This window comes from Phyllobates terribilis, unplaced genomic scaffold (assembly GCF_046119375.1).
Source record: "Phyllobates terribilis strain yellow unplaced genomic scaffold, ASM4611937v1 Scaffold_1__5_contigs__length_1240528914, whole genome shotgun sequence".
NCBI classification, from domain to species: domain Eukaryota; kingdom Metazoa; phylum Chordata; class Amphibia; order Anura; family Dendrobatidae; genus Phyllobates; species Phyllobates terribilis.
The window spans coordinates 448,743,639-448,752,538 of NW_027362761.1; the positions used below are offsets into that span (position 1 = coordinate 448,743,639).

The following is an 8,900-nucleotide window of genomic DNA, read 5'->3' on the forward strand; positions in this document are numbered from 1 at the left end:
TAAAACCAAGGGTGCCGCGTCTGGGAGAGGACTTGTTTGCCCAGCACACGTGGCCGGACGGGCAGCCTTTCATCTGGCCCCAGGAATATTATGGACTGGAGCACCAGAGGAGGGTTGGGGCCATGTGTGCACCCCTGATTCCGGCTCCGAAGCCCGTGATAAGGATCTCGCCCCCGCTTGAAGAGACCCAATTTGAGTGGGACCCCACCGGAGAAGACCTAATGGGGTTCACTCAAGAAACCAGGGCAGCTGCAGCGGAGCGTGCTGAGTGCTGCCGACAGCAGCTCGAGGAGTTTGCGAGGGAGCGGAGAGAGAGGCGGGTCCGGGAACAACAGGCCCAAATAAGGAGCGCCGAGCAGAAGAGCCGAACCAGGAGGGACCCCCGTGCAGCGCACAGTCCCCGCACCACCGGGACTGTAATTAAGTTCAACATGCAGCATGGGTGGGGCTTCATCAGAGACCACAACACCCCCGGCGACGTCTTTGTCACGCGCAGAGATGTGGAGTCCCATCTGCCGGAGGGGCACAGAGGTCGTGACCTTTATATCGGGGACGAGGTCACCTTTACCCGGCACAAGTGTGCCAAAGGACCTTACGCCCTCCATGTGCATCGCCTGACAGAGGAGGAGCTGCGATGTGAGGAGGAAGAGCAAGAGGATCCGGACGGGTCTGAAGCTGAGATCCCCAAAGAAGGAGCAGGAGGAAGACGTTGTTGAGTACAGCGGAGCAGGTGCTGTAAATAGTTACCCGATCGGGGTATAAAGAAACTGTTACTGCAAATATAGTCCCCGTTGGGACCAGCTGAGTGAACTGTTCACCCGTTTACCCTTAATCCCACAGGCTGAGGACTGTGAGCAGCCATTCCCTTTCCCTCCTTAACTGGCCGAGGACTGAGAGCGGCCATATCCTTGTATATAGTTGCGCGTCCTAAAGCGCCCCCTACTGGTTTTACTGTAAAACCACCTTAAGGAAAAGAACTGTCGCACTTTGCCCGGTCAACAGTTGCCCAGTGACCGGAGGAGGAACAAGAGACGACGAGAATGTTTAATGCTGCTAATTTATATGATGTTTTATATGTTTTATATGTTTATGAAAAATTTTGTATGTTTTGTGATGTTTTTGTCTTACAGCCCGAGGACGTGCTGTGATTTACCAGGGGGTAATGTAGCACCCTGAGGATTCGGCTGCTACAGGGGTATTGCACCTCAACCCAGAGGTGTGATATTCCACTCCCGGGTAAGGAAGGAGTGTGGAACTGAGCTCGGTAGGCTGCATGCACTACACACATCCCATTTCCGAGGAGCAGACCGACGGTACTCCCACTTAGAAATGTGCAGGTACGACCGAGTCTGTTCCTGGCTGGAGTGGGAGGGGGGTGGTACATCCCAAGTAGTGTAGGGGCAGATAGGGGGAGCAGCCTGGGTAAAGATAGGAGCTCATTGGGTGCTGGTCACCTGAGCTCACACATAGAGGGATATATAAGGTGGGCACCAACTAAGAACAGGGTCAGTTGCAGAGAGAAAGTCAGCGAGCGGAGGAGAAGAGAGACCCAGAGTGAGAGAGGAGAAAGAGAGACCCAGAGGGGGAAACAGAAGAAAGGACTCTAAGACCCCAAATTAAATCCCCGGGTGAAGAGTCGGCATCAGGGTACCGGAACCCAAGCTGGTGGGGGCAAAAACACACCCCAGCCAGAGACCGGAGACCGTGGGCAGCGTTTGCCACGGTCACCCACCACATCCACCACGAAGGCATACCACGTGGAGGGTCAGGGAACCCAAGGCCAAGGGTCTCCCAACAGAAGGCCCGAGGGAGCTGGACCTGGGTGGATCAATAGTGGGGACGGCCAGAGAAAGGACAGAAGGAGAGCTCAGGGTCACGCTCCGGACTTATTTGGGGGTTGGCTGGATCCAGAACTTGGTGGACGCAGCACGGCTCGGGAGGTCACTCGAAGCTGGAGTGACCAGAACATCAGCAGTGAGTAAACATCCTAAACTGCATAACCCGACTCTGTCTCTGATTGCCGTCTACACTGCATCACCACAACTCCCATCCTCTGCACCTGATCCCCCTGAGGCTATACCCCACCCGTTGGGGGTTATATCACCAAAGCTGCACCTACACCACCAGCCTCAGCGGACCCTGCTGCAGCGGCGGCCACAGTGACCGCAACACAACGGGTGGCGTAGTCGACATTAAGAACTTAGTAACATCTGTAGGACTGCCACATACAACTGAGTTTGACACCCTGGGCACGGACCGGGTCACAGCCACTCGGAAGACTACAACCCCCATCTGATCCGGCTCCGGATATTCCCCCTAAAGAATATGGCCCAGGGGGCGCGTCAGGTTCAGCATTAAGGCCGGCTGTCAGTCAGTGCCAGGGCCGCAGTTACAGCCGCTGCTCACCATACAAAGAGCGGTGACTGAAACCATGTCGGCGACATCCCTATGACTGGAAGCTGAATGCTGCTGAGAGTAGTAAAATTAATTTCCTCCCAGCAGTGCGGGTCTCAGTGAGGGCGCCATATGGAGTCAGAATGATATTAACCTACAGATTAAGCCCATATCTGTAGGTTAATAGCATTATTTTACATGACAGGTTCCCTTTAAGTTTGGATGTCAACCCTTTTCCTGACTCTCCATACACGTTTGCTTGGTTTTGCGGAGCAGTGCAGTACTTGGCAGCAGACACTAATCCATGTATAGGGCTGTGGTGCTCTGCCCTGTACAGTGCTTATATCCGGCAGCTGCCAATGCAGATTTCGGGTGTCAGACCCTCAATAGTTTCATATTGATGACCTATCCCACAGATACTATATGTCGTTAGATGACTCTGCACCAACAAAAAATTAGTGCTCAGGGGCACCCATCACCCAATTTAAACTGGAGGGGGAAATTCTGTCAGTTTTTACTAAGTCCACCTGGAAGACAATTGTTGGGTACAGCATGCTTGCAGACTAGATCAGTGCGCCTTGTTACGACTCGTTCCAATGTATACATAGTCACATTCAGTCAATCCAGTATCTCAGATTCGCAGAAACATCTGATCATTTATAAAAACTTTTACTTTCTCTGTCAATCACCATAAACCTAAAAGCAGCCTTACGAGGTTTTATAGAAAGGTGAGGGTGTGGACGGGCGGGTTACTGGTAAAGAATATCTATATTGTCAGATAAGTACGTGACTCATGGAGGAAATACTTCACTGCCTCTAAATATTTACTTGCCATGGCTATAGATTTTGAACGATTATTTATGTTGGTGATAATATTGGCCTATTTTATATATATACCAGCCTAAACTTGGTCAGTAAGAGATTCATGGTGACGCCATAAACACAACAGTATCCATGGAAAGGCTTGTATCCACAGTGCCATTATTAATCCCTTAGACTCTGCAGGTCAGTTGGCTGTGTGCATTCAGTGCTGTCATGTCAACCATTGCAATGACTTTGTGCAAATACTGTAAGTTCTATTCCACTTGCAAGAGAGTTTCATCGTGAAAGAAGACCTTGAGCTCTTTGTGTTGCCCTTATATCTTACCATGAAGGACTCTCCTGTCTATGGTTGTGCATGTATAGATGCTGACCATAGGTTGTGTTAGTGGTTGGCGTCTCACTGCTACATCGGTGCAGTAGAGGAAATTAGAGGATCGTGAGCACTAAGAAAAGACAGAGCTCCGGGGTGCAAAGAATGCTCGGAAATGTAGTTTGCCAAGAATTAATGCAACCATGTGAATGCTGATGCTATGCCCAGTGGAAAGCGCAAGAAAGGGGTAAAGGCCAAAAAAGGTAGAATATGTAAATGGTAAAAATTATATAGGTTTTGACAGCCTCCTTTTCTGACTGAGCGCTCCTCCTCCCATCAGTCTAAGGCTGTTTTTAATTAATGCTGGATCCTACCTGCCCTTTAAATTTCTTGGCTTTTAGCCCAGGAGAGGCATTTTTGATAAATGTTAGGTTAGGGTCCCATCAAAGAACAGTCACCTTGCCATGGCTGGGGGGGACTCTCATGAATTAGCCAATTTATATGCTAAGTGCCTTCATTGTTCTAAGTATATTCTATATAGTAGTAGTGCAGTTTAAATTTCATATTTTCAATGTTTGCATACATCTTAGCGCTTACAGAATGCTGCGGTATTCTTTTGTTTGTATATTATGCAGATATATCAGCTTGCCCCTGTTCACACTTGCTTTATACTGTTCGGAGGTGCTGGTCAGTTTTTTTGGTTTTTGTATTTACCACTTTAGACTGTAGAAAAGTGCAAAGAGACTGTACATCTGCTTATCCCATAATCATTGCTTCCAGCGTAAAATACCCCCATTTGTAACGTAACCAAGGAAATATGCAATAGAAAAATGTTTTTTCCAGTGCCAATAAAAACTTGAATTTATTAAAAAAATCTTAAAATGACATGTCCACAATAGGAAATGAAGGTAGGTAATTTGGTAAGTGCAGTGACACGTTTTGGACACGGTTCCTGCGTCCTTTATCAAAGCTCAAGAAATATGTAACAATTTATAAAATGTAAGACATACAGTGGTACCATCTTATAACTCACCTCTCATAAGGCTCTGTACTAAATGCAGTCAAAATCCAGCTATGTACATACAGGTGCTTCTCACAAAATTAGAATATCATCAAAAAGTTAATTTATTTCAGTTTTTCAATTCAAAAAGTGAAACTCATATATTATATAGAGTCATTACAAGCAGAGTGATCTATTTCAAGTGTTTATTTCTGTTAATGTTGATGATTATGGCTTACAGCCAATGAAAACACAAAAGTCATTATCTCAGTAAATTAGAACAATTAACAAAAACACCTGCAAAGGCTTCCTACACATTTAAAAAGGTCCCTTAGTCTGTTTCAGTAGGCTCCACAATCATGGGGAAGACTGCTGACTTGGCTGATGTCCAGAAGGCAGTCATTGACACACTCCACAAGGAGGGTAAGCCACAAAAGGTCATTGCTAAAGAAGCTGGCTGTTCACAGAGTGCTGTATCCAAGCATATTAATGAAAAGTTTAGTGGAAGGAAAAAGTGTGGTAGAAAAAGGTGCACAAGCAACCGGGATAACCGCAGCCTTGAAAGGATTGTTAAGAAAAGGCTATTCAAAAATTTGGGGGAGATTCACAAGGAGAGGACTGCTGCTGGAGTCAGACCTGAACTGTTGCTCAGTGGTCCAAGATGTTGTTTTCAGATGAAAGTAAATTTTGCATTTCATTTGGAAATCAAGGTCCCAGAGTCTGGAGGAAGAGTGGAGAGGCCACAATCCAAGCTGCTTGAGGTCTACTGTGAAGTTTCCACAATCAGTGATGGTTTGGGGAGCCATGTCATCTGCTGGTGTAAGTCCACTGTGTTTTATCAAGACCAAAGTCAGCGCAGCCGTCTACCAGGAAATTTTAGAGCACTTCATGCTTCCCTCTGCCGACAAGCTTTTTGGAGATGGAAATTTCATTCTCCAGCAGGACTTGGCACCTGTTCACACTGGCAAATGTACCAATACCTGGTTTAAAAACAACAGTATCACTGTGCTTGATTGGCCAGCAAACTCGCCTGACCTTAACCCCATAGAGAATCTATGGAATATTGTCAAGAGGAAGATGAGAGACACCAGACCCAACAATGCAGACGAGCTGAAGGCTGCTATCAAAGCAACCTGGGCTTCCATAACACCTCAGCAGTGCCACAGGCTGATCGCCTCCATGCCACGCCGCATTGATGCAGTAATTGATGCAAAAGGAGCCCCGACCAAGTATTGAGTGCATTTACTGAACATACATTTCAGTAGGCCGACATTTCGGATTTAAAAAAAAAATTTCAAGCTGTTGTTATAAAGTATTCTAATTTACTGAGATAATGACTTTTGTGTTTTCATTGACTGTAAGCCATAATCATCAACATTAACAGAAATAAACACTTGAAATAGATCACTCTGTGTGTAAAGACTCTATATTATATATGAGTTTCACTTTTTGTATTGAAGAACTGAAATAAATTAACTTTTTGATGATATTCTAATTTTGTAAGAAGCACTTGTATGTCCTAAGGCAGCTCTCAATCAAGGTAGAAAAAGTATTGCTATATGAATCTGCACCATAAGTTAGAATCGGAACATGGTGGAAATAAGAAATGTGAACTTGTTTATAAATTCTAGATCTGATATTATACATTCTGTACATTTCAGGGAATGTATTTTTGCAACAAATCGAGAACAAGAGGTTGGAGACCAGTTTTACCCCCTATAAAGATTCCTCAGTAACGCTGCCAGAGGCTGGTGTCTGGCTATGCTTCACATCTGCAGCAAGTCATAATGGCCAAAAAAGCTCTACTAAGTACTAAAGACACTTGTCATGAATAGGTTGAATAATTCTAGGATGGCAGTAATCACTAAAAGTGGCATTTTGTGTTGAACTTGGAGAAACCACTTGTCATATTAGTTGTGCTGAATTATTTACATCTTTCTTGTTTCACTTGCAAACAGCAGAAAGTTTGTAAATTTTGCAATTAATCACATCTTAATGGGAGTTGGATAATTTTGATTGCATCTGCAATCTACCGTAGTTCATGCTAACAACATATCATGCATTTGAATGACTGTTGAAGCAGAGATGAATCTGGGATATTACTAGTTGTATATGGTGATTACACAGTAGGTTTACCAGCAACCTCTGTTAACCCACAGATAACAAGAATAGTTTGTGCCCATGACAAACTCAGCTCTACCACATGTACCAAACTACCCTTTGTTAGACCTGGAAGACAGTTTAAAAGAAACCTAACTTTGCTTCTTACCTTGCAGTCGGATTGTACAGAAGCAGCGTCTCCGAGTTGTCCTATTCTGAAGACTACAGTGATTGCAATGTTTTGTACAGTAATCCACCTAGAGATGCATTACTCATTTATTATGTAGAGACTTTCTGAAAGGTCGCTTAAAGGAAGGGTTTTATTTTTAGCCAATGAGACAAGCTGTTTGCTCTGCCTCTTGGCAGTATGCAGAAATATTTTCTTCAGTGCATAGAGTTAATACTTCATAGATTAGCTGTGTATGTAGTCAAGGATTACTCCTCCCTGCAGATGCAGATGACTTTTTCATATGCAGTGTTACAACGTATCACAGTTTTGCTGTAACATAATTTAATATTATATAGATTAGAAGCAATGGGATGAAACTAAATGGGAGAAGCTAGAAGCAATGGGATGAAACTAAATGGGAGGAGACACAGATTAGATATTAGAAAAAACTTTTTGACAGTTAGGGTGATTAATGAGTGGAACAGGCTGCCACGAGAGGTGGTGAGTTCCCCTTCAATGGACGTCTTCAAACAGAGGCTGGACAGACATCTGTCTGAGATGATCTAGTGAATCCTGCTTTGAGCAGGGGGTTGGACCAGATGACCCAGGAGGTCCCTTCCAACTCTACCATTCTATGATTCTATGATAGATACATAATATGGAGAGGAGACCGGTGCTTCTGTCGTCAGTGCAACATTCCAACCCTGCCAATAGAAAGATGCATTAATAAATCTCATATTGACAATATGGAAGAAAATCACCAATAGTTTGTTAAATATAGAGAATATTCATGATGCCCTAAGTAAAACATGATCATGGTGAGAAACTTCTGCAGAGACTGGGAACTATCTGAATTTTGGTTGGTAGACATGTTGGAATATGTTGTAATGATCTTCAGATTCGCTAATAGGTTTTAAAAGAAGGAAGGCTGCGAACAAGAGTGATCAATGGCTGGATCTACGTATTCACATATTCAGTGCTGGTCACCATTATTAGCACCCCTTCATTTTTTATAAATGGAAATGTACCAACGTTATATCCCCAGGATTTTTTAATTAGTGGTCCAAAGTAATACAACAATAAAACATTGTTTTTCTACTTCCATGTTGCAATTTCAAAGAAAAAACAGAATAAACAGCATGTGCAGCAATAAAGGCACCCCTAATTAATACTTGGTTGCACACCCTTTGGCATTGATGACAGCCTCCAAACGTTTCTTATAGCCATCTATAAACTTCTTGCACTTCTCAGCTGGAATTGTCTCCCACTCTTCCTTTATAGTTTGTTCAAGCTTTTGAATGTTTGCAGGGTTCTTTTTCCCAATGGCACATTTGAGCTCACCCCAAAGATATTCAATGGGATTGACGTTAGGTCTCATTGCTGGTCATTTTTAAATAGACCATTTTTTTTTTCAACCATTCCTGTGTACTTTTGGATGTGTGCTGTGGGTCATTGTCTTGCTGGGGGTCATTGTCTTGCTGGGGGACCCATGATCTTCGACTCAAACCAAGTTTTCTTACACTGGGTAGTAAATTTCGCTCTAAAATCTCTTGATAATTCTCTGATTTCATGATTCCTGTGATACGATCAAGGCCTCCAGTACCAGACGCAGCAAAGCAACCCCACAGCATTATGGATCCTCCACCATGCTTAACTGTTGGTAAGGTGTTCTTTTCCTTTTAAAGTTTCATTGCGCCATCTGTAAACAAACTGTTGCTTTGAATTGCCAGAAAACTCTGTTTTTGTTTCATCTGTCCACAGAACATTTTCCCAGAAGGATTGAGGTCTGTCAAGGTACTCTTTGGCAAAGATCAGTTGTTCCTTTTTATATCTTTTCTTCAGCAATGGTTTCTTCCTTGGCCTTCGATGATAATGCTCTACTTGGTTTAATGTGCAGCAATTGGTACTTGTTGAAACCATGACCCCAGGCTGTTCCAGGCTGGCTTTCAGGTCTTTGGATGTTTGACGTGGTGTTTTTCCACCATTCACACCAACCTTCGAAGACATCTCTTTCCCCCACGTCCAGGGAGGTTCTTGACGGGTCTATGCTTGGTAACTTTCTTAATAACATTGCGGACTGTTGAAACTGGGATGCTAGTCTTTGG

At 44.1% G+C, this 8,900-nt stretch overlaps 1 protein-coding gene across 1 annotated transcript in view; it reads right to left on the bottom strand.

Annotated features, from left to right (window-relative positions):
- CAST (calpastatin) overlaps nt 1-6,951 on the bottom strand; it is a 195,332-nt gene extending 188,381 nt beyond the window's left edge. Inside the window, exon 1 of the mRNA XM_073678218.1 lies at nt 6,796-6,951. The gene's annotated coding sequence lies outside the window, so the exon portion shown is untranslated. The remainder of the gene's footprint in view (nt 1-6,795) is intronic.
- Nucleotides 6,952-8,900: the final 1,949 nt, after the last annotated feature.